Source organism: Schistocerca cancellata, chromosome 5, assembly GCF_023864275.1.
Source record: "Schistocerca cancellata isolate TAMUIC-IGC-003103 chromosome 5, iqSchCanc2.1, whole genome shotgun sequence".
NCBI classification, from domain to species: domain Eukaryota; kingdom Metazoa; phylum Arthropoda; class Insecta; order Orthoptera; family Acrididae; genus Schistocerca; species Schistocerca cancellata.
This window is the reverse complement of record NC_064630.1, coordinates 376,777,088-376,799,379: the sequence shown is the minus strand read 5'-3', so window position 1 is coordinate 376,799,379 and position 22,292 is coordinate 376,777,088. Positions and strand designations below refer to the sequence as shown.

The 22,292-nt window shown below is 41.9% G+C and overlaps 1 protein-coding gene across 1 annotated transcript in view; it reads left to right on the top strand.

The window, feature by feature from the left end:
- LOC126188548 (nascent polypeptide-associated complex subunit alpha, muscle-specific form-like) overlaps positions 1–22,292 on the top strand; it is an 85,259-nt gene that overhangs the window by 24,109 nt on the left and 38,858 nt on the right. The gene's annotated exons all lie outside the window — the stretch shown is intronic.

The following is a 22,292-nucleotide window of genomic DNA, read 5'->3' as shown; positions in this document are numbered from 1 at the left end:
GCATATTTAAGTTTGGTCCATATTTGATTATAACAATAAGTGAACGTTCATTTCGCACTTCAGGGGATAGAATTCAGAAATTACTTTCTCTTGAGCTTAACAACTAATACATGAGTACAGTGAGTGCTTATTTTCACTAAACTAGAGTGGACAATGTTCGAGCATCTGTTGACTCCTTGTGGTTCAATTACAGTTTAATAACGTAGCACTACACTTCGTGATGCTTTCACTTTCTGTGTTAGCTGTCTACGGCGTTCATCATGCAGTACATCTGTCCTTTCCACTGTGGTGCCAGGAATTCAAGTGGCTTCCCGGGTTTTTATTTACAATATGAAACAGAAGAAGTGGAAAATTATTAGTATAACTTACAACCTATTGGATACATTTGTTAAGGATCGGGACTGGTCTGGAGTTTAGGGTCTTCCTATAGTGCACATTCATTTTCTTTGTCCATCAAGGGACAGGATTATAATTCATTTTAGCAGTGTTCAGGAGTGCCGGTATTAATGGTTTTAAGGCCTGAGTAATCTAACAATCTACTTCTCACTCATCTTAACTTCAACTCAAGAAAATTGCTTAATTTACATATGAAAATGTAGTCACACAAGTGTACAAATGTCTTTCCTCCAGTATGTACGATTGAAGTCATGGCGGTTAGCAGTTTAAAGTTTGGATTGTTTCGTCACCCACACGTCAGCCACTCACAGCGGCTGCACAGTGTTGCGTGAGCTCCAATACTTAGTATCCGTTCGCGCTCAGGCTGTAACAGAGCTGCTGGTCGTCGATTGCTCTTTTTTTTTTTTTGTGAACTTCGTATCACACGAGTGCATCGATACAAACACCTCGCGCGCGTTTCCCATCGGAGGAGCCGGACACTGAAGCTGCCTCCATACTTCTCGGTCAACTGCCTCCCATGAGGCTCACAGATAAGTGACGATGAATGTTTTAGCTGTCGCTGCACTTAGAACAACACTGAACTTTGCGTTGCACCTGTTGTCGTAGCCTTGACTTCTTTTTACACTTGCAGTACAACACTACCACTAGTATACAGTGAACAGTTATTTTTATTGTGCACGTCGCACTTTGGTGTGCATCTTCACACAGCATTCGTGCTTAGTTCCTTCGCCGATAGAGTTCATTTACCAAACAATCAATTTTGCACGTTTCCTCCACTGGTATAGAAAGACTTATATTCTACTATTTACAAAATATCACTTACGAGCTAATATTTACAATTAATGGTCACTCCTTTTGTTAAGTCCAGTGAACAACTGCTTTATGAATGGACTCTTTATATCTCAAGATTTGCTTTCACTAGTGAACCTAAAAATATTCTTTCAAACTTTCTTTTATGTGCTCATCTCCTCATTATGAAAACTACAGGTTTCGCAACACTCGTTGCATTTATTCTTTAGTGCACCCAAGATCATTTTCTACTGCCACGCAGCATATCTACTACTTAACGAGTACACATTTAACGCTGAATCTTTTTTTTTGTGCTTTCCTTTGTGCTTGCCAAATTTTTTTTATATTTGAGGGCAGACTGGATAACATTAGTTCTCCCTCTTCGCTTCATGTACTCAGCAATCGTTCTCTGTTAAAAAAAAAATAGGGTAACGCGTGTCTACTATTTTTCGCATGAATGGAATTACCGGCAGTTCACTGGGTTTACGCAACCGGTCCATAACAAACATTACCAAAGCTAGCGAAGTTCATCGCGCTACGTGTCTCATTTCTCATAAGCACTGCTTTGCTTCGAAGCACACGTGCCTTTTACAAGTCGACCCTTGGTCTGGGTTAATGAACCAGGATCAAAAGGAAGGGGCACAAGGAAAATGGATTTCATAAGAGGAGTGTCTTAGGAGACATTTTTGCAATAAAATCTGCATGTAAATAAAATTATCATAATAAACATAGGCACATATATAAATTTCAACCTCTTTCATTACAGCATGCTTTGCTACTTCTACGTCTTACTCTGGTTATAGTCAATATTAAGTTTAAATATCACTGCATTGCTTGTTCTTTAGATTAGCCTTCAATTAGGGTATTGAATGGTCGCTAGATTACTCTACAAATCTTCTGAAGATCTTTACTTGGACTTATTTATGATACAGGGGGCTTGCTGTGTAGTTATTTAGTACCTTGATTCTACTGAAATCAATTCGTCAGCTAACATTACTCATATACTCTTTACATTGGGCTCAGATCACAAGGAAATAGTTTACTTTCATAGCAATTAGTGGCCTCGTGGAGTACTTACGCTACGTTATTGATGCTTCATGGTTTGCCTCTCTTTGTACCGTATTTCACCTAACTTAGTTTACTACAGCTTATTGTCTCCTTGCGTGAACACATGTGGGTTACCACTTGTTTTTCCATTTAACAGCACGCTTTAACTGAACTTTAAGCTATTTCTTCTACTCCTGTCCACTGTCTGGACTGTTTGAACATTACCTTTTTTTTTAAGCAGGTAATTTGGGCTTTTACAACAGAACTTCAAGTGCTTACATTACTAAAAATAAATCTATAAATATTCTTGTACCTTGAAAGAAGTGCTTATTTACGCATCCTCCTCCATTTCTCACCTTTACATATTTTATTTAGCTCCGGGCAATCACCTCGCAAGCACTTTTTTTTTTCTTAATACTAACTTAAAATTAAATTGAAATTCTTGGTGCAACCTCAATTTCCTGCTTCAGCTTGTTGAAGAAATATCAGTTCATGTTCATCACTATAAACAATTTTTCCATACATAGCATTTAATACTTAAAGATGACATGTAGTAGCCGTTACCATGTAGTCAGTGCGCTGTTCAACACAATACTTATCATTAACAGTTCACATAAGGAAATGTGCAGTACGCAAGAGGCAAGAAAGCAAAACAGATTCTATCTGCAGTTGAGGCTGTGTCTGTAAAACTAACTCTCTGTTTCAATGGACCAATCGCTCCCGATATGGAGCAACCCTGAATCGGCAATGATAAAACTTTTGAAACAGAAGACACCTGTCTGAAAAGACATGATGACATCACATTGATGTTTGCTCCTGTATCAACAATGGCTGTGACAGGAATGTTAGCAATAGAAATCTTAATCGAAGCCTGGACCTGTTCATCATAAATGTCATTAATGTCTTGAGCTTCTAGGTCAGGTGCAAGGTCATCTCGTAAGTCGGTCTCATGGTCGTACCGTATCGCATTAACATACTCAGAATCAGAGTATTCGTTAGTACCCCCACTGGAACCGGCAGCGACCTCTAGGAGGCTGAAAGGCGCTGCCTCTAATTTTCCGCAGGATGTTTAACCTGTTTGTCATTCATGGCCTTAAGTGTTTGTTCCGTTTCATATTGGTGCTGGTTATGTGGTACAAATGCCGGTGTAAAGGGGTCAAATCCACTGGGTGCATTCACTTGTGAATAGAATACTTGAGAAGGCTGATGTCGCCCGATCTTTTGGTTGCCGGCAAAACCATTTCCTTGTGAAGGAAAGTTCGCATTTGGTGCCATTTGAAAATTGTTCCGCGGTCCTCTATCCTGTGAAAAGTTATTCTTATGTTGTGCTGGGTGGCCTCCGCCTTGCCCATGCCACTTGCTATTTTTCGACCTATAACTTTGATTGTACACTGGCCCATTTGAAAAATTACCACTAGTTTGTGGAGAATTTCCGTACTGCTCAGGCGCAGAATTAAAGGGTGGGTTTCCGTACTGATGTTGTACCTGGTGGTTGTAAATTGGGTGGTATCTCTGCTGATTACTGTAATTGGTTTTCTGCTTCCGTTTAAAGTTATTGCCGTTTGCGTTTTGATAACCGCTGGCAGGTTGGTAACAGCGGTCGCAGTAGCTCGCTCTCTCCTTCGGCGCATTGTTGTCCGCGTGCGATGCATTCTGCTGGCTGCCAGGGAAGAATTTGCCGCTGCCAACCTTGGAGCGCACATCCTCGCTAATTAAATCTAAGGAATCTAGCACAGAAAGGAATACATCCGTGTCTTCTTCGGACACATTTACTAATTTCTCTCTAATAGACACAGGGAGTTTGCTTTTGAGAATCATAATTACGTCCTTGGAAGAAATCGGAGAATCCCAGAATTTAATTTTTGCTAGATACTTCTCGAAGTATCGCCGGAGACTTCCATGCTTCTCATTGGAAATTTCCGCACCATACACCTCCTTCCTTAATCTTTGCTGTACCCCATTACTCCAAAATTTTGCCAAGAACATTTTCTCAAACTCTTCATAATTCCTACACGTGTCTACCATTTCCGTTCCCCATAATGCTGCATCACCAGAAATAAAGCCAGTGACGAACTGAATACGCTGTCTGTCTGTCCAGCTCCTGGGAAATATGCCGGAAAAATTCTTTAGGAACACGATGGGGTGTATTTCTCGCTTCTGCGGATGAAAAACAGGAAAAGTGCGATGCTTAATCACACTTTCCTCTTGCATTAAACTCACAATTGTGGGCGGATCATTTAGTTTCCCTACTCGGGACTCAACAGGACAGTTGTTTTGCATGCAATCAGGTGGTGAACCATAAGGAGTTGACTGACATTCGTCACCGTCTAAAGAGTTGTTCCCTATAGTTTGCGTATGTGTGTGCGGATTTTCTACCCAGTTTCTCAGCAGTCTGACTTCGTCCACTACTTGCTGCTTCCACTCGGGAAGATCCCGTGTAAGTGTCCTCCGAATCTGTCCCAATTCAGAAACCACTGTGTCTCCCGACTTACCAGGAGCAGCTAAGATTTCATAAGTTACATCCTTGACAGTCTCCCTAAGCTCCTCCCTGACCTTCTTTTCGATAAAAATATCTTTACCCTTTATCCATTCACCGTAGTGTTCCGACAATGCCTCTGCGTGTGCTTTCACGGTGCTCTTAACCTGTTCTTCAATATTGATTGAGTCTATCTGCCTCGACAGATCCTCCACTACACCTTCAATGTCAGATACTGCATTTCTAACTGAGTTTATTTCTTTGGTAGCTGCCTGAATTTTTGTGTTTAATGTTCCAGATACTTCAGCTATTTCACTTTTCACCTGTTTCTGCATTTTCTGAATTTGATCACTGATCTTAGTTTGCACCTCACCCAAATGGGTATTTAATTCAGCCGTAATTTCTTTATGCAGATCTGTTTTGATTGTGCCTAGCTCTGTTTTTAATGATTCGCTTACAGCATCTAGTCGGGCGTTAACAGTCTCATTTTGTGTTTTTACTGACTCGCTTACAGCATCTAATCGGGCGTTAACAGTCTCATTTTGTGTTTTTATAGTCTCATTTTGTGTTTTTATATTCTCATTTACTGCGTCAAACTGTTGTTTCAGCATTTCCATTAACGCACCGAGGTCATTTGTAGCTGCAGCGGGAAGAGTTTGGACTTTAGGGTCACTTTCCCCTGTTACAGACATGGTTAGTTCAGTTTCCACACGGGAACCTACCGTTCGCGATCGTAAAGGGTATGGAATACTATTAACGTCTTCACTCCCGTCTCCTGTTGTCACCTGTCTCTGTTTACTATCTGCCATTTTCGTCAGTAAATCAGGTGCTACGCAAGGCTTTCGTCGTTTGTCAGTGACGTGGTGAGTCCGCTAAGAGCACCGCTCTCGCGTGAGCAACAAATGAAATTCTATCTGGCAAGAAAACAAGATGGAACCTAACCGTTTCAGACAAATGAATGAAGATGCTCTTCACTGCAAATTGCGCACACTATCCACCATGTTGAAAATGCAATACAGCTATACTAACAATGGGGAGAAATAATTTCTATTATCAGACTACGAAGAATTTTACTTTGAAAGATAAACTAAAGCAGATTTTCTATAGCGGGAAGGAGATAAAAAGGATGTGGATCGACTTGGAAAAGCAACGTTGCTACTGAAGCACTACACTGCGTATGCAAAATTCTGACTTACTTTTTGATGGCTTGATTACCGCTATGTTGTCTCAGCAAATTCACGTCTCTTTTCTTTTCTTTTCTCTCGGTAATTAAACTGCGATATTGACCCGCGTATTTTCCGTCATTCTCAAAGAGAGATGATGTGTACATGAAACGACAGAACATTTATTAACACAAGCACATAGAAAATTTTCCAAGTATCTGAACCAATTTTTGGTCAAGTCCCTGTTCGGGCGCCAAGTGTGATGTTACAAAATAGAAGTGATGTTGTTATTCAATGGAAAGTTGGAAATTGAGATTTAACTAACTGTTTTATCAATCACAATTGGCGTAAGAATCATGGATTGACCATTGTCATAAAATATTGCATTATGAGATGTGAATAGTTTTTTTACTTGCGGTTTCGCGTGGCTTGAGGCAGTCACAACTAGCGTGCTATTGATTAAGAAGTTGCGTTATCGTCTTTCTAATTACTTCATGATCGTAGATACGATCATACCCGGTTGTGAAGTTATTGTTATGACAAAACAATTTCCTAAGGGACCAGAAAGTTCTTAAGGGCGCAAAAACAACTGTAACATCACACAAAAGGGAAATTCAATATTAAAGCTGATGCAAGAAGACGATAAAACAGTTTTCTTTTTATTAATGTAACACGCACATTGGACTGCTGATCTTGGAGTCTGTAATATTAGCAAAATGCATAATTAAAATGAAAATAATACTGAGGAGATAATAGAAATGAGCACTGCTAAATGATTCAGTATTCCCAGAACAAATATTTATTATAACTAAAACATATATCGTACCTTAAGCTTAATACTACAATGACGGTAGATTTTTATGTCCATATCATGTCCATTGAGCGCTCTTTTATATAGCCATTGTCCTCTTGAGTCGCTCGTGCTTCGTCACGGTAAGTTACCACAGTTCTTCTTCCTACACTTCACTCAAAACTTAGACGGAACACGTTTTTATTTATTTAGTAAAAATAATTAGATCGGACCGCCACAAATCTGCGTCCGTCTTACTCGAGAAAAACAGTAAAAGTCTTTTTAGCGCTCAAGGCTTCATTTGTTCTCCAGCGAACAAAATAGTGAAGGATCGCATACCTATCCGTATTTTCCTGTTTATATTGCCGCCCAAAGACGACAAATTACATTATTTAGAAAATTCCACCGTCGCTATGCGACGCCTTATTATATATTAATCATTCTTTATAAACAAGTATTTGCCTTCTGGCTGAATTTGCTATTTTAATTAAGCCAAAAATAGCGAATATCACAGTGCCTAAACTCACTTATTATCAAAATGGCTATAGCATTGAACATCCATGAGCTCTCCATCTTTATGATACGTTTTTCATTGCAAATTTTAATGACAGACAAGCGGTAACTGGAAATGGGTGTTTCAAGGATTCCTATGCATTTCAGGTTACCCCAGGTTGAAATGTAAACACCATTACATACTGTAATTATATAGGGAGATAGATGGAATATGGTTATTTTATCTATTTTGTTTTAGTCCAAGATGCCAAAATTATGAAAAACTACCCCTGGTGCTCGGAAATACAGAATTTATTCAGAAGGAACCTTGCAAGAGGCTTCGAAGGAAATACAGAGTGGTGTTATTTAATTGAATGAGGCAGCACAGAAGTATGAAATCTCTGCAGGAGCTCTCAGCAGAAAATTACGTGGCAAACATATGAAAAATGTTGACGGACCAACTGTATTGACGCCTGAGGATGAAAAATGTCTTGCAGAGGGAGTTATGCTGACAAGTTAGTAGATGGCTCCGTTGACTCAGCTAGATATTCGCCTCATTGTGAAAGGGTTTTTAGATCGAAGAGGCATTGTAAAGAAGCGTTTTACAAAAAAAAAGTCAGGGTCAGAGGATTCCTTGATAGATATCGATCAGTTCTGTCAGAGCGTTTGTGTCAGAATATAACTCGAGCAAGAGCAGCTCTCACTGCGGAAATGATAGGTAGAATATTTTGAAGAATTGGAAAGAATAACTGGATGGGGCGGCTCAAGAGGAGATTGTAAATTATGATGAAACCAACATGACTGATGACTCGTAAAGGAAAAAGTAATTTCTCGTAGGGAAAGTGAATATCCAGACCGAATAATTGATCACTCATAATCTAGTGCATCGTTAATGTTTAGTGGTCAGCCTCTGGAGTTCTTTTACCAATCTATATTTGTTAAAAAACTGAACACCTGTATGGCTAGTGGACTGAAGGGGTCTCTGCAGGCTGCCGATACAACAGATCTAAGCATGGGTGATTCAATGGGATTGGCCGGCTGGAGTGGCCGAGCGGTTCTAGGCGCTACAGTCTGGAACCGCGAGACCGCTACGGTCTCAGGTTCGAATCCTGCCTCGGGCATGGATGTGTGTGATGTCCTTAGGTTAGTTAGGTTTAAGTAGTTCTAAGTTCTAGGGGACTGATGACCTCAGAAGTTAAGTCCCATAGTGCTAAGAGCCATTTGAACCATTTTCAATGGGATTGTTTCTGAGGACTGGTTTCGCAGTGTTGTATTGCCATACTTCAAGAGGTTTGATAGTCTCCCAAAGTACTCATTGGTGACAATCTTAGCAGCCACATTTATTTAACAACTATCACTAAGTGCCAAGAGAACAACACTCGTTTTTTTAGGCCTCAAGAGGTCTTGGTGGAAGTTTCTTGATGAATATAAGACGAAGCACACAGGAATCATTCCAAAAGATTGTTTCGCTCGTCTGTTGAATAAGTGTTTGACTCAATTAAAAAAGATAGCACATCTAAGGAAAACCTGATTGCAGGGTTTGAGACTGTGGGGGGTCATGCCTTTGAATAAAGATAAGGTTCTGAAAAACCTGCCAAAAGGAAATGAAGAGACTGCACATAAGGAATCTTGGCCCGGCAGCTTAAAAGAGTGTTTGGAGGAGTTTAAGAGATCTGAGACGTGACAGACTAGTGCAAAACATTCAGTCAGTAAGTGTTCAAAAACACAGCCCAGGAAGAAGCGCCTTGCTATAATAACAGGAAGAAGTGTTAGGGTGGAGGATGTTCAGGAACTACAGCACAATGACATGAAAATATTGTAGCCTTCTGGTTTCAGGACTGGTAAATAGAAGAACAGGAGACTGAATAACCCTCCTGGGGAGCAACAAATGCATCAGGTCAAGAGACTAACAAAATGAGGGACTAGAATAAACCACAGGTATACATACTGGCAGTGACATCAATAGTCATATCGATGATTATTCTGTGCATGACTCTAGCAGTGACATAGACGTTACTGGTACTGAACACGGAAATGATGAACACTACTGGCAGTTTAACAACGAAAACCAGTTTCACCAGTGTGCAACACATGCAACTGCAAAAATTGAAAATATTGACCAGTCAGGTAAAGCCAAATGATTTCATCTTGGTGTGTCTTAAATATGATGAAGAAACAAAACAAAGCAAAAAAAAAGCTAGAATTTTAAACACACTGACGCTCAAATACAGAGCATTGATGCTATCAGTTATGGTATGAAATTCGTGAGAAAGGCAACAAAAGCATCATATATATGAGAATGTCCACAACGGCTCCAAACTCTGTTACTATTTTTATGTGTTATCACCATGGTCCCATGCATTTCAACGCTGAATCTGGTAACTGCATGCTGTTTAGTACGTATCTCAATGCGTTATTATTATTATTATTATTATTATTATATTATTATTATTATTATTAATAATAATCTATAGATGGGATTGTGGAAACATCACGTCTATTACCGGCAGGGACCCAGTGTAACATTTCACAATTAGCGATGTTGGTATGAATGATGCAGAAAAATATCTGTCGGAGGAGTAATGCGCATTACGTGAACTGGCACAGGACTGATGGTGTGTTTATACTGTATGCTCTGTCCATCAGACAGGGACTAGTTGCGTGCGGAGAAACGTTCCCGTGAGAGACTCCAATGTACATGAGTGCAAGTATCGAACTTTCTCAATGTAAACCTCTAAACCCGTGTGGCAAACGTATGGCATACACAAACGATGAATATGTGGATATGCTTCTGGTCCTTGGTCCATCTGAAAACCGGGCTGGTGTTGCCGCTCATGAATATGCTGCTAGATATCCTTATCGACGCCACCCTGATAAAAATGTGTTTCGTCGTCTGCAGATCCACCTTTTGGAGTCAGATTATCTTCTTCCACCATCGTGTGACAGAGGTTGTCCATGGACTTGCCGTACTCCAGCCACTGAGGAAGCTATTCTGGAGGTCGTACACCAAGAACCTCAGTGAAGCACAAATAGCGTATCAAGACAGGTGCATGTCTCACAAAGCACAGTCTTTAACGTGCTCCACGAACATGGGCCGCACCCCGATCATTATGCTTTCACGCAACACCTGCATCACACAGATCACCATCAGCGGATACAATTCTGCGAATGGTTCCAACAACAACAGGAAGCCAACGATGACTTGGTGAACACCGTAATATGGTCAGATGAAGCAGCATTCACTCGTGAGGGTGTCTTCCATATGCACAATGCCCACTATTGGTGTGAGGTTAACCTGCACGCCACCCGCGATCGTGGATATCAAGTTCGCTTTGGTACCAATGTCTGGGCCAGAATATTGGGTGACAGATGTTTGGGCCCCTACATGTTACCTCACTGGTCGATAGCATGAAGGTATCATGCATTCCCCTCAAACTGGCTGCCTGATGAGCTGGAAGATGTTCCACTACATGTTTGGCAGAGGATATGCTTCCAACATGTTGGTGCACTCAACACTCTGGAATTAATGTGCGACAGTATTTGGACAGAACATTTCCAGGAAAATGGTTCGGACGTGGAGGTCCAGTTGTATGGCCACCCCGTTCACCTGACCTAAATCCCCTGGATTTCTTCCTGTAGGGATACCTGAAGGAGCACGTGTAATCTACTCCGCCGACCAATGTGGAAGAATTGGTAGCGCGTGTTCATGCTTCTCTTGTTACTGTGGACGCAGTTTTGCTGCGAAGGGTCCAGAGCTGTGTGATCAAGCGGGTTGCGCAATGTTGGACATGCAACGTCTTTTGTTGTGAAAGTCATGCGGTCATTAATATGGACATTGTTATTGTCATTGGTTGTTAATGTGCGACATCTGAGAGCTCATATTACATGTAGTATAAATGACAAGTAGATGTTGTCGTATTGTACTATGCTATCATCTTTAGCATCTCGAAGTTGATATTATGTCCTATGACAGGTCATTTATTCCAACCGCGTATTTGTCACATTCAGAGTTACGTGTGACCTAAGAGACGACGTATATTACAGGATGAAATGTCAGAATGAAATTAGGAAATAAAAAAATATGCGCCCCAACCCAGGATCGAACCTACAACCACCCTGCATGCTAACCCAAAACTCTATCCTCTGCACCAACTGTGCAGCACGACCATCTTCTGCTGACAACGGTAATTACCATGTATGTGGTTGCAGTGTTGCCACATTGCCACACTCTAACGTCCTTCTTCTGCTGGATGCACTTGCCGGACGAAATCAGACCTTTTTTTTTTTTATCGCTGGCATGTGAGGAGTCGCGCAGTGAAACCCGAGTGCTCGACTTTCGCTTCACCCTTTATATATTTATATATGGGGCAACCTGAAACATCAACACTTTGGCAGCAGGGTTTCACTGTAATGTCACCTGTACTTTGAAATTCATTAAATCAATATTTTTGTAAAACTGAAAAAACTGGATGCTGAGGAATTTCAAAAGTGTTTGAAGTAACCCCCATTTTACGGTATTCATGTGCAAACTTTTTAGTAATAACCACTGATAACAATAATTAAAACATTTGCAAATATAAAAACTGGTACTTCCTGTTACGTTGCATCATCGATTACATGTCGATGTAAGAAATGTAAAAATATAAATGGTGACATAAGTTTTATTTGGAATACGGTTTTGTGTAAATAGGATTTACTTTTGAAATATAAAAATATAAATGGCGAGTTAAGTTTTATTTGGAATACAATTTTATGTAAACAGCATTTCCTTTTGAATGTGTGTAAACTAATCTTCAGAGTGCATCTTTGCATAAAGTGAACATATCTATACAGAAACAAAAAATATCTACGACAGAATCTAAGCTCGATAGTTAGAAACTTTCGTAAACGTCTACAGGACTGGATTATATACTTTATAAAAGAAAACAGTGCCAAATCTGGCCAGGATTCAGATGGTATGACATACTTCACTAATTGGGAAAAAGGTTCTGTAGCCCTGGTTTCATTACTCTACGGCACCATGATTGTCCCAGGAGTGCAACTCTTCGTCCGAAGCAAATCGACGGCCACAGATGTCTTTTTTCGGAGCTCGAAAAACGTGGAATTCGCATGGGAAGAAATCGAGACTGTAATGAGAATGCATAAGGACTTCCCAGCGAAACGTCTGAAATGTAGTCGAAACAACCTGTCAACAAAACCTCGTCCACATATTGCCAAAGTTGTTTCGAGTGCGCTGCAGAAGTCTCTCTGCGGAGATAAAACTTCGCTCTACAAAATGATAAGAGGAGCAATAAAGATTGTTTAAAAAAAGTCTCTGAGTGCTTCCGTAACCAAAATGGCCGAAGTGCCTGGTGTTTCAAGAGATACCGTATCGAAGATTTATACCGCAACAGGGAAAATGGAAAAGTATCGTCCGCTAAGTCACAAGGCTGACAGTAGTGTGTGTTGAGTGATCGTGACGGGCGCTCATTAAATGGGATTGTGTCGAAAAATAAGAAGACAACCGGTCCAAATTATACTGCAGAACTGAACGTCGCAATTGAGAACTCTGTCAGCACCAAAACAATACGAAGGGGATTCCAGAAGCAGGGGAATTGCATGGGGAGCTGGAATTCCAAAACAACTCATCAGTGACGCAAGTGGTCGTGACAGGGAAACGTGCTGCCGAAGCCATAAAACTTGGACCGTGGTGCAATGGAAGAACGTTATTTGATCAGATGAATCTTGTTTCACACTGTTTTCAACTACTGGCCGAGTTTACGTCCCAAGAGTAAAAGATGGAGGAGTTTCGGTGACGATTTGGGCAGCTACATCGTGTTATGCCATGGTATCTATCGTTAGCCTGCAAGACCGCATTACTGCCAAGGATTATGTGACCATTTGGCTGATCAGGTCCATATCATGGTACTCTTTGTTCCTACTGGTGATACTGTGTTCCAAGAAGACAGGCCCCCTGTTCACACATCTCGCACAGTCCAGGACTGGTTTTCTGTGCATGAATCTTGCATCACCCTTGGCCACCACAGTCACCAGATCTCAATATTATTGAGCCTTTGTGGTCTACTTTGGAGAGAGATGCGTATTATCGCTATTTATCTGCGTCATCGTTTCCTGAACTTACCACTATTTTGAAGGAAGAAAGGTGTAAGATTCCCTTTAAATCCATCCAGGTCCCGTATTTATCCATTTCGAGGCAAATGGAAGCTATTATGAATGCCAACAGATTTCCTACACAGTATTAGAAATGACAATGTGTTGTGTCTGTGATGTTTCCATATTTTTGTCCAGCTCCTGTGTCAGTGGACATCAATATGAGGTGTGTCCGCCTGCTTAGCTGGGTGGTAACGTGCTTGCCTCCCATGCAAGCGGGTCCGGGATCGATTCCCGGCCGGGTTGGAGACTAGGTGTCGTGTTGTCCTCATCATCATGTCATCCTCCTCACCGACGCGCAAGTCGCCCACTGTGGCGTCGATTGAATTAGCTGCCGAGCTTCCCCGAATGGGGCCTCCCGGCCAACGATGCCATACGCTCATTTCAAAATGGTTCTGAACACTATTGGCAGGATTCGAACCTGCGGCCGTAGCACCAGCTCGGTTCCGGACTGAAGCGCCACACCGGCCGGCGCTTGATGTGCGTTCAGTTTTTGATGGGCTGCCCACTGGGCCCTCTCATCACTAAATGTAGTGGTCGTGATGGTGAGTTTCCCTTGTCAGCTATGGGCAGCCTGTGTATCCTCGTGCCCGCCATCACTTGTGAATTACGGACGCGATGGTACCTTGGTAGAGTTGACTCATTTCTTGGACGTCGGCCGTAGATGGTTATTTTGGGACGGGGTGTGACTTCATACACTCTGCAGTATGGTGACTGCATATGAGAGGGTCGTTTGCGGAAACTGTTGACCCAAACTGCTGGACGCATCGTTTGGCAGGGCGTTATCTGGAAAGGCGAGCGTAGTGTGTGTTCGATGGATGAGCTGTTCCCTTGAAAAGGAGCTGTTCACCCGAGCCACTTTCCCTGTGTGTTATTCTCGTAAGGATTCACCTTGAATACCTTTTGTATATTTTATTGTGGTTTTAATGATCAGTTTTTGATGTCCATTTGCTCTCTGCTTAACTTCTAACTTGAACACTGATCTTACCACGAACTGTAAGTTGTGCACTATCATAAGTATGTAAGCTGTTTACTGTAAATCATTTGTCTGCTGTGGTGCAGCATCAGAGTTATTGAGTTCACTGTAAAGTTCCTAAGTCAAATTAATGAAACTAAAGTTTTACAGTAGGTCAGGGTTATTTAAATGTTCTTAAAGAGTTCGTTATCTACATTTAAGATCACAAGTCTTAAATTTTATTTGTTGCTGAGTTTTGTTAAGTTTCCTTGCCGTAAGGTTTTTTAATTATCTAGATCTAATTAAAATAAGTTTACTTGTTGCTTAGATTTTTAAGGTTCCTTGTTTTAAAGGTTTTGTAAAATTATCTAAAACTAAAACTTAAAGGTTTCGTTAGTTAAGGTCTTGTTACTCAGTTGTTAAAAGGAATCCTTAGAATTTCATTAGCTAGATTGTTTGTGGCCGATTCTGGATGGCCTTAAGATTTTATGTTGTGTATCTTTTACATTCTATCTTCTGTCTGTTTTACTTGTCCAAGGGCCCAGTCAGAGAACCGTTCCCCAAGGGTCGGAACTACATCATTGTAAAATTAAATTTGAAATATTCTTCCTGTTATGAAATGGTAAATTTGACTCAATAAAGAGACTGTTCAGTTTGTTAAATATTTTCGCGGCCTAGACGCTTACCGCTCAGTCTAAATTTTCGCTCCGTACCACTCAGTAATCTCAAAGGTTTTCCAAGCTAGAATATTTTGATACAGAAATGCCCCCAGTCGTGACTCCGTAGGTTTTCCTCCCGTAATAACTGCTCTTAGTCTCCCCGGGTATGCTACCGGATCCTAAAATCAACACATCTTGATGTATCGGCGAACCACCTGTTGCCATCTTCAGGAGAAACGCTGCTGTTGCTGAGTACCGTTGAAAACTGATTTCAGTGCTGGAAACCGCCGTCATATATACGCCCCTGCACCGTTCACGGCGCATTCACTGCCCACCACAGGTGCTATACCCAAGACTGGTCTTGTGGTACCGCCCGCAGGGGCAACGATGTATCGCACTCAAAGATTATCCTCAAAAACTCGGATCGTTCGTCCCAAAGAATGTTGTGTTTTGATGGGAGTTGATACAGGATTCCACGTCCTTCTATGAGAGAAATACGCGTCTCTATTAACCAATAAGTCTGTCAGTACAGGATGTTTCCGTAAGAGGTTGCAAAACTTTAGCAAGACATAGAGGATGCTCCACTGAACAATTTGAGGCACGGAACCTCGGGTCGGACAAGCCACCTTAAGAAGATAATAGGAATAAAATCACATTACTGTGTACTTAGTTACAATAGTTACAGTTAACTGGAAATACCACCATAGACACAATGAACGTGCCATTTTTACTTCAGTGCAAGCATGACATCGGCGAACACGACTCTGACGGACCTTGACAAATATCCCTCGTGTCTTTCGAATCACATCGCCGGCGGCTACAATTCTGGCAACTAATTCCATCTCCGTATCCACTGGGGACTTCCTAGTAATCAGGCTCATCCTCCTTGGTTCCTTGCAAGAAATGAAGAGTGCACATGTAAATAAACAACACAGTACGACTAAACTTGTAAGCATGTTAGTTGTAAATAAGCTGGAAAACAGTAATGCTAGACGAAGCAGGACGAGTTTACTTCAATATCTCCTTTAGCTGGTTTCTCCGACCCCAGGATCCGTACCGCAAATTGTTCAGTCGAGCATTCTGTATGTCCTGTTTCATATTTGCACGCTCTTATGGAAACACCCAGTAGAATTTGAATTGCTTCCTTATAAACAACGCCCCAAAAAGTGGACGTAACTGCAACTACCAGTGTCTCGTCAAAATTCATCCCGTTTCCTTCGTTTAAAAAATGTTCCACTACCGCCGATTTTTCAGTTTGTTGTAGCCGCATGTGACGGTGATGCTCCACGCACCTGTCCTGAAATGTACGAGTCGACAGTCCGATGTAAGTCTTCCCACAATGGAACGGATTTGAGTCGCAAATCATCCTTGATAGTGTCGAGTATTGCCCTAATCTTGGCAGGTGGACGGAACACACTCGCACAAAGTGACCATTAGGCCTGTTAATCACTGATTCCGATGAGCTGCAGGTATGTCGTAGAGAGATCCGTCATGAGTATGACGCTATCGGCTTTTCACGCGACGGCCCTCCATGTTTCCGAGAAAGCTGATTTTGAATTTCTATGAATATATCCTATATTCGTAACGCTAATAATGTTTCGATCGAGCAAGCGTAGCGAAAGGGCTTAGATTCACTGTTACTATGGTGGTATGGGTTCAAACCATGTCCGTATACTTACCTTTTTTCAGTTTCATCGTACAGAGTATCATTAAATAATATATATCACATAAAATTATTAAAAGTAGTCATTTTCGTCGTATTAATTTCATTAATAAGTCAGTCATTACTGCACACTTTCTTTATAAGTGTACGCCATTTGTGGTTGGTAGTCAAAATTCAAAATATGTGTACAGCTCCAAGGAGTTCGCAACGCTGGACGAGGTATTAGCAACTGCAGAAAGATTCCAGGTACAAATGAAGGCACTCATCCTTAATTTTGACTTCCATTCTGTAATTAATTCCGATTTGACTGGCCTCAGTTCCAACAGACGTACAATAGATTCCTTGTGGAACAAGCTTCGAAAACCTAGCTTGCGCGGGAAAAATATTTGAACAAGATTACGGACTGCTTTACAGCACAGTAAGCTACAGCTGTCTCAGGGAAGATATTGCCTTACTTTTTCTTATGTACGCAAGAAAAATCTGGGAGATTTGCTCGGACTGATCAAAAAAGAGTTGACTAATCGACTAACAAACTAAAAAATGTAATTTAGACCAGCACGAAATCAGGGAAGTTCACGAAAGTGCTTTATGAACAGTTTTTACAGAGAGTATACCTGTTTAGTGAACCTGCATTCACAGGAATGATCAAATACACGTGGTTCACAACGAACTTTTTGAATTTAAACGAAATATTTTTTTTTCAATATCTCTTATGAAGAATCCGTGTGCGTACAATGCAATAGCATCCATAAAACGTGCATGCTGCTCTATGAATTTGTGTTATAGTTGCTTCTACGAGAAATATCACCCGGGATTCTGTTCGAGCATAGCAAGTGATGCAAGCGACAGTGAATAAGATGATTCTGTAATCTATTCTTTAACAAACGGAGTACACCTTTGAAAAACATTTTCTGTAATGATCGTCATGAATGAAATTATTACGGCGGAAAATGACTACTGTAGTTTTGATTAATTTTGCATGTCATATAATAATTAATGATATTCTGTTTGATGAGACGATAAGTTCTAGACGGGGTGTGAACCCGTACCGCCAGCATGGTACCCTTTAACTTTAGCACTTGCGCTACGCCGAAACAAGTCTAAAGTTACAGGTATAGTAGGTACGCATTATATTTCAACATCTAAATTCTCGGAAACTAGGTGCCGTGTCATTGAAAAGCCACTAGCCAGGTACTTAGGACAGGTCTCTCTACAACATATTTAAGGCTCATCAAAATCCATGATCTGATGGTCGCCTTGTCAGTGTCAAGTCATCTTAAAACTCTTCCAATCTTCAAGGATATGCCCCCAGCGTAAGGAATAAATGCCACAGACCTATTCTCCTCTTCATGCACCTCCAGGAGTGGTCCAGAATCCGTAGCTCGACGAGTCTGCTTCTTGGAGTATCTGTTTTCCTTAAGCACAGACGCCGAGTGTGCAGGTTACAGTGTTAGACAATTCGCGTCGGATTGACTTCGCTGCGTAGGTATGGTGTATGGAAACACTTTGCGTGGAAATATCGATCGGTATGCCTCCGTTTTCTTTGAACACTATGTCCCAGAGCACCAATGTGTTTTTTTGGAAATCATTACGTACGAAAATGTAAGCTTCCCGTAATTTTTAACTTCCACGTTAAATTTAATGCTTGGGATGAAGACACTTGAAGTTCTTCAAAGACAGGTTAAGAGCCAGACAAAAGCACTTCTAGGAGGACATTGGTTGCAAAACTGAGGTCGTTGTTGTCCAATCCTCTAAGTAAGCCATGAATCTGTCGTCGTGTGCTGACATGCAACCCTTTATCGCCCATAGCTGCCGATTTATTCACAGAGGACTTGGAGGATAGGACACAGAGGTATTCATCCACGTCCGAGAATGAGAGTTTGCGCGGCGCCACCTAAGCGTCGTGGAGACGAGAAAGAAACGTTTCAGATTTTATAAATTAATCATTTTCTCATTAAGTGGCGTTACTGTCTAATGGCTCTGAGCACTATGGGACTTAAATTCTGAGGTCATCAGTCCTCTAGAACTTAGAACTACTTAAACCTAACTAACCTAAGGACATCACACATATCCATGCCCGAGGCAGGATTCGAACCTGCGACCGTAGCGGTCGCGCGGTTCCAGATTGTAGCGCCTAGAACCGCTCGGGCACTCCGGCCGGCTACTGTCTGATACCCAGTAGGTGTTATAGTGCGACATGAGAACAGGTCGTAAAAAGACGTGTACGAACGTAAGGTGACCGACTCTCCTGTATTTCCAGGGATCTCTTCTATTATAGAATTTTTTTTTTAAATCATCCGGGTTCCATTATTGATAGCCTGTTTCTTCAACATACTTCGTCAGTCATCACTGTTATAAATGTTTATCACCTGATAACTACGAGATTTATTCAATAAGTAATGCAACACTTTTCTTCTTGGCCAGTTTCGCTTTAAAAAAATCCGGAATTTATTGTGGGACATAGTGAAATATTCCCGTTTCAGCCCCTACAATTTCATGAAGTTCTGATAGGTGGCAGTGACATACGTAGCATTCAAGACGACGTTGATAACGGATGTGCGTTCAAGAGAGCTGTCATAGAGTTTATTTTGGTGTAAAATCAGAGCATCGCAGATATTCATAGGCGCTTGTAGGCGTCTACGGTGACCTGGCATTGTAAAAAAGCGCGGTGAGTCGTCGCACAAGGCGACTGTCATCATCGCAACGATCTCGCTCATACCTGTCCGATCTCCAGTGTGCCGGCCGGCCGCACACAGCAGCTACTTTCGCAGTTTTGGAAGGTATAGACACTCTCATTCGAGGTGATCAACGGATCACAATCAAAGATCTCGCTGCTCAAATAGACGTCTCTGTCGCCGCCGCCTAACAGAAGACTTCCACCTGTTTGGCCCAATGAAGGATACACTCCCCCAGAAGCAGTAGGTGGATTATTGATGCAGCAAGATGTTGTCTCTGACGTCGACCAGCAGAATGGTACCATGCTGGTATGCAGGTCCTCCCAGTAATGTGGCATAAGACCGTCGCATTAAAGAGAGAAAGTGTTGAAAAATAGGGTGCTGTAGCCAAAAGAGTGGGAAATAACATGATGCATTGGAATCCTGAAAAACACTAATCTACTTGCGGAAAAGAATCTGCATTACTCATTGAATGCCTCTCGTATCGACAGTTCAAATTCCCTGACCGACAAATGCCGAAAAGTCTTCATATAAGAATCGATACTATTGTCGACATATGGTATTTTGTTCTGTTGGTGCTTCTACGGAAAGAATATGGTGTGGCTAGAGGGAATGCGAGGAGCGGGGCCTACACTCATAGAGGGGCCATGAGAAAGGGAATGTTTACTTGTTTATCGGTCGGTACTGGCAAACCACGGCTGCGCTTGCCTCATATACTTGAGGGGCTGTGGTAAAACAACACACGGAAGTAACGACGACTCGAGAAATGAGCTACAGAGACGTTCGTGTTTAACCATCGCAATACCAGGGGGGTGGAGGCGAGGGAGGGGGGAGGAAGGCTTGTTGATTCCCACCTTTTGAAAATACTGTAATCTATTCAGTTAATTTATATTTTAAAATTTTGAAAAAAATTGTTTTTAATGAATTCTTCGACCTGATATCACAAATATTTATTACTTTCAGTTAAACTTAATTGAAACGCAAGTCTTAATATTAAATGTCTCTTTCCACAATGAATGCGATGTTAAATGTTTTCAGGTGCAGGACCTTGCTTAAAACATCAGTACCTCTTCGCTCAAAAAGTACCCCAGCTTGGTAGTGCACGTTATTGAAAATGCGTTGATGTTGATAAGAGTCTGCTAAAAGATGTTTTCAGGACATGGGCCCTGGTTACATATCAGTACCTCTTTAAAACGCTTGTTCTTAATGTCAAGATCAATAAACAAATTTTGTTTTCTTAACTTTTTTCGGTTGGGCATAAAGTATCTCCCCCCCCCCCTCTCCGCCCACCTTGGTAATGCGAGTTATGAAAAATGCGTTGGTATTGCTAGAGTTAAATACACTCGTTTTTAAATTGCTTGACACAACACAATAACATTTCGCAACGCTTCGAAACAGCTACTACTGATAAAATATCGCTTAAGTTGGTAGCAATCGAAAACAAACAGTCCACACGAAATGCTGTCAACGTGTGTCTTCATTAGCTTTTAAGGTGAATCAATTTTCGTCATGTGCTCTTGCAGTGAAAATGAAGTTACCACAAGATATGGTACCGTATCACGCAGCAGAGTAACAGTAATCAAGGTATGCCAGTTTTTTTTATACGAGGTGCGTTCAATAACTAATGCAACACTTTTTTTCTGAAAACATTGATTTTATTTAGAAACCCAATACATCATATTATTCCGCACTCTTTTGACTACAAAACCCCGTTGTTAAACCCAGTTTCCGTTCAGTGCGACGGCCTTATGCCACCTTACTGGTCGGGCCTATACGCCGGCATAGTACCAGTCTACTGGTCGACGTCAGAGCTAACGTCGTTTGTATCAATAACCTCCCCATTATCCACGCACTGCACGTACTGCTTCCCGCGGAGAGCATCCTTCATTGGGCCAAACAGATGGAAGTCGGAAGTTGCGAGATCCGGCCTGTGGGGTGGTTGAGGACGAAAAATCCAATGTAATTTTGCGAGCTCCCTCTCGGGCGCGCAGACTTGCGAAAGGCTAAGTTCGTTTACATTGTTGTGGCGACGAACACGCTGAAGTTTCTTCGATTTCTTGAGGGTAGCACAGTAGACCTCAGAGGTGATCGTTGCGCGTGAGGCTGGACGTGAAACAGAATAACGCCTCCAGAGTCCCAGAAGACCGTCGCCATGACTTCATCGGCTAAGGATGTGGCTTTGAACTTTTTCTTTGGCGGGGTGTTAGAGTGGCACAACTCCTTGGATTGTAGTTTCGTTTCCAGTTAGAAATGATGAAGCCATGTTTCACCGCCTGTGACAATTTTCGACAAAAAATTGTCACGATCAGTCCCATAACGCGATAGCAATTCCGCACAGATGATCTGTAGTTCCTCCTTATGGTCTTCCTTTAGGCAGCGATGAACCAAGAAGGCACACTTCTTTGAGTACACCAACTGGCGGACGAGTGTGACAACACTACCAACAGACAAGTCCAGTTGAGCAGCGAAGTGTTTGATCGTGATCCGTCGATCACCTCGAATGAGAGTGTCTGCCCTTCCAAAACTGCAGTCCGCAGCTCGTGGTCTCGCGGTCGCGTTCTCGTTTCCCGTGCACGGGGTTCCGGGTTCGATTCCCGGAGGGGTCAGGGATTTTCACCTGCCTCGAGATGACTGGGTGTTTGTGTTGTCTTCATCATTTCATCATCTTTCCTGAAAGTGGCGAGATTGGACTGGGCAAAGGTTGGGAATTTGTACGGGCGCTGATAACCGCGCAGTTGAGCGCCCCGCAAACCAATCATCATCATCATCATCATCCAAAACTGCAGGAGTCAGAGCTGTGTGCGGCTGACCGGCACGAGGGAAATAGGACAGGTATGCGCGACATTGTTGCGATGTTGGAAGGTGACTCGCCCAACAACTCACCTTGCTTTTGTTTCCTGCCAGGTCTCTGTAGATGTTCAGCAAGCGCTTATGAATATCTGTTGCTTGGGTCTTCCGCTGAAAGGAACTCACTGACAGCTCTCTTCTTGTATCGAGCCTTTGTTAGAGACGCCATTTTGAAGGCTATGTATAGCGC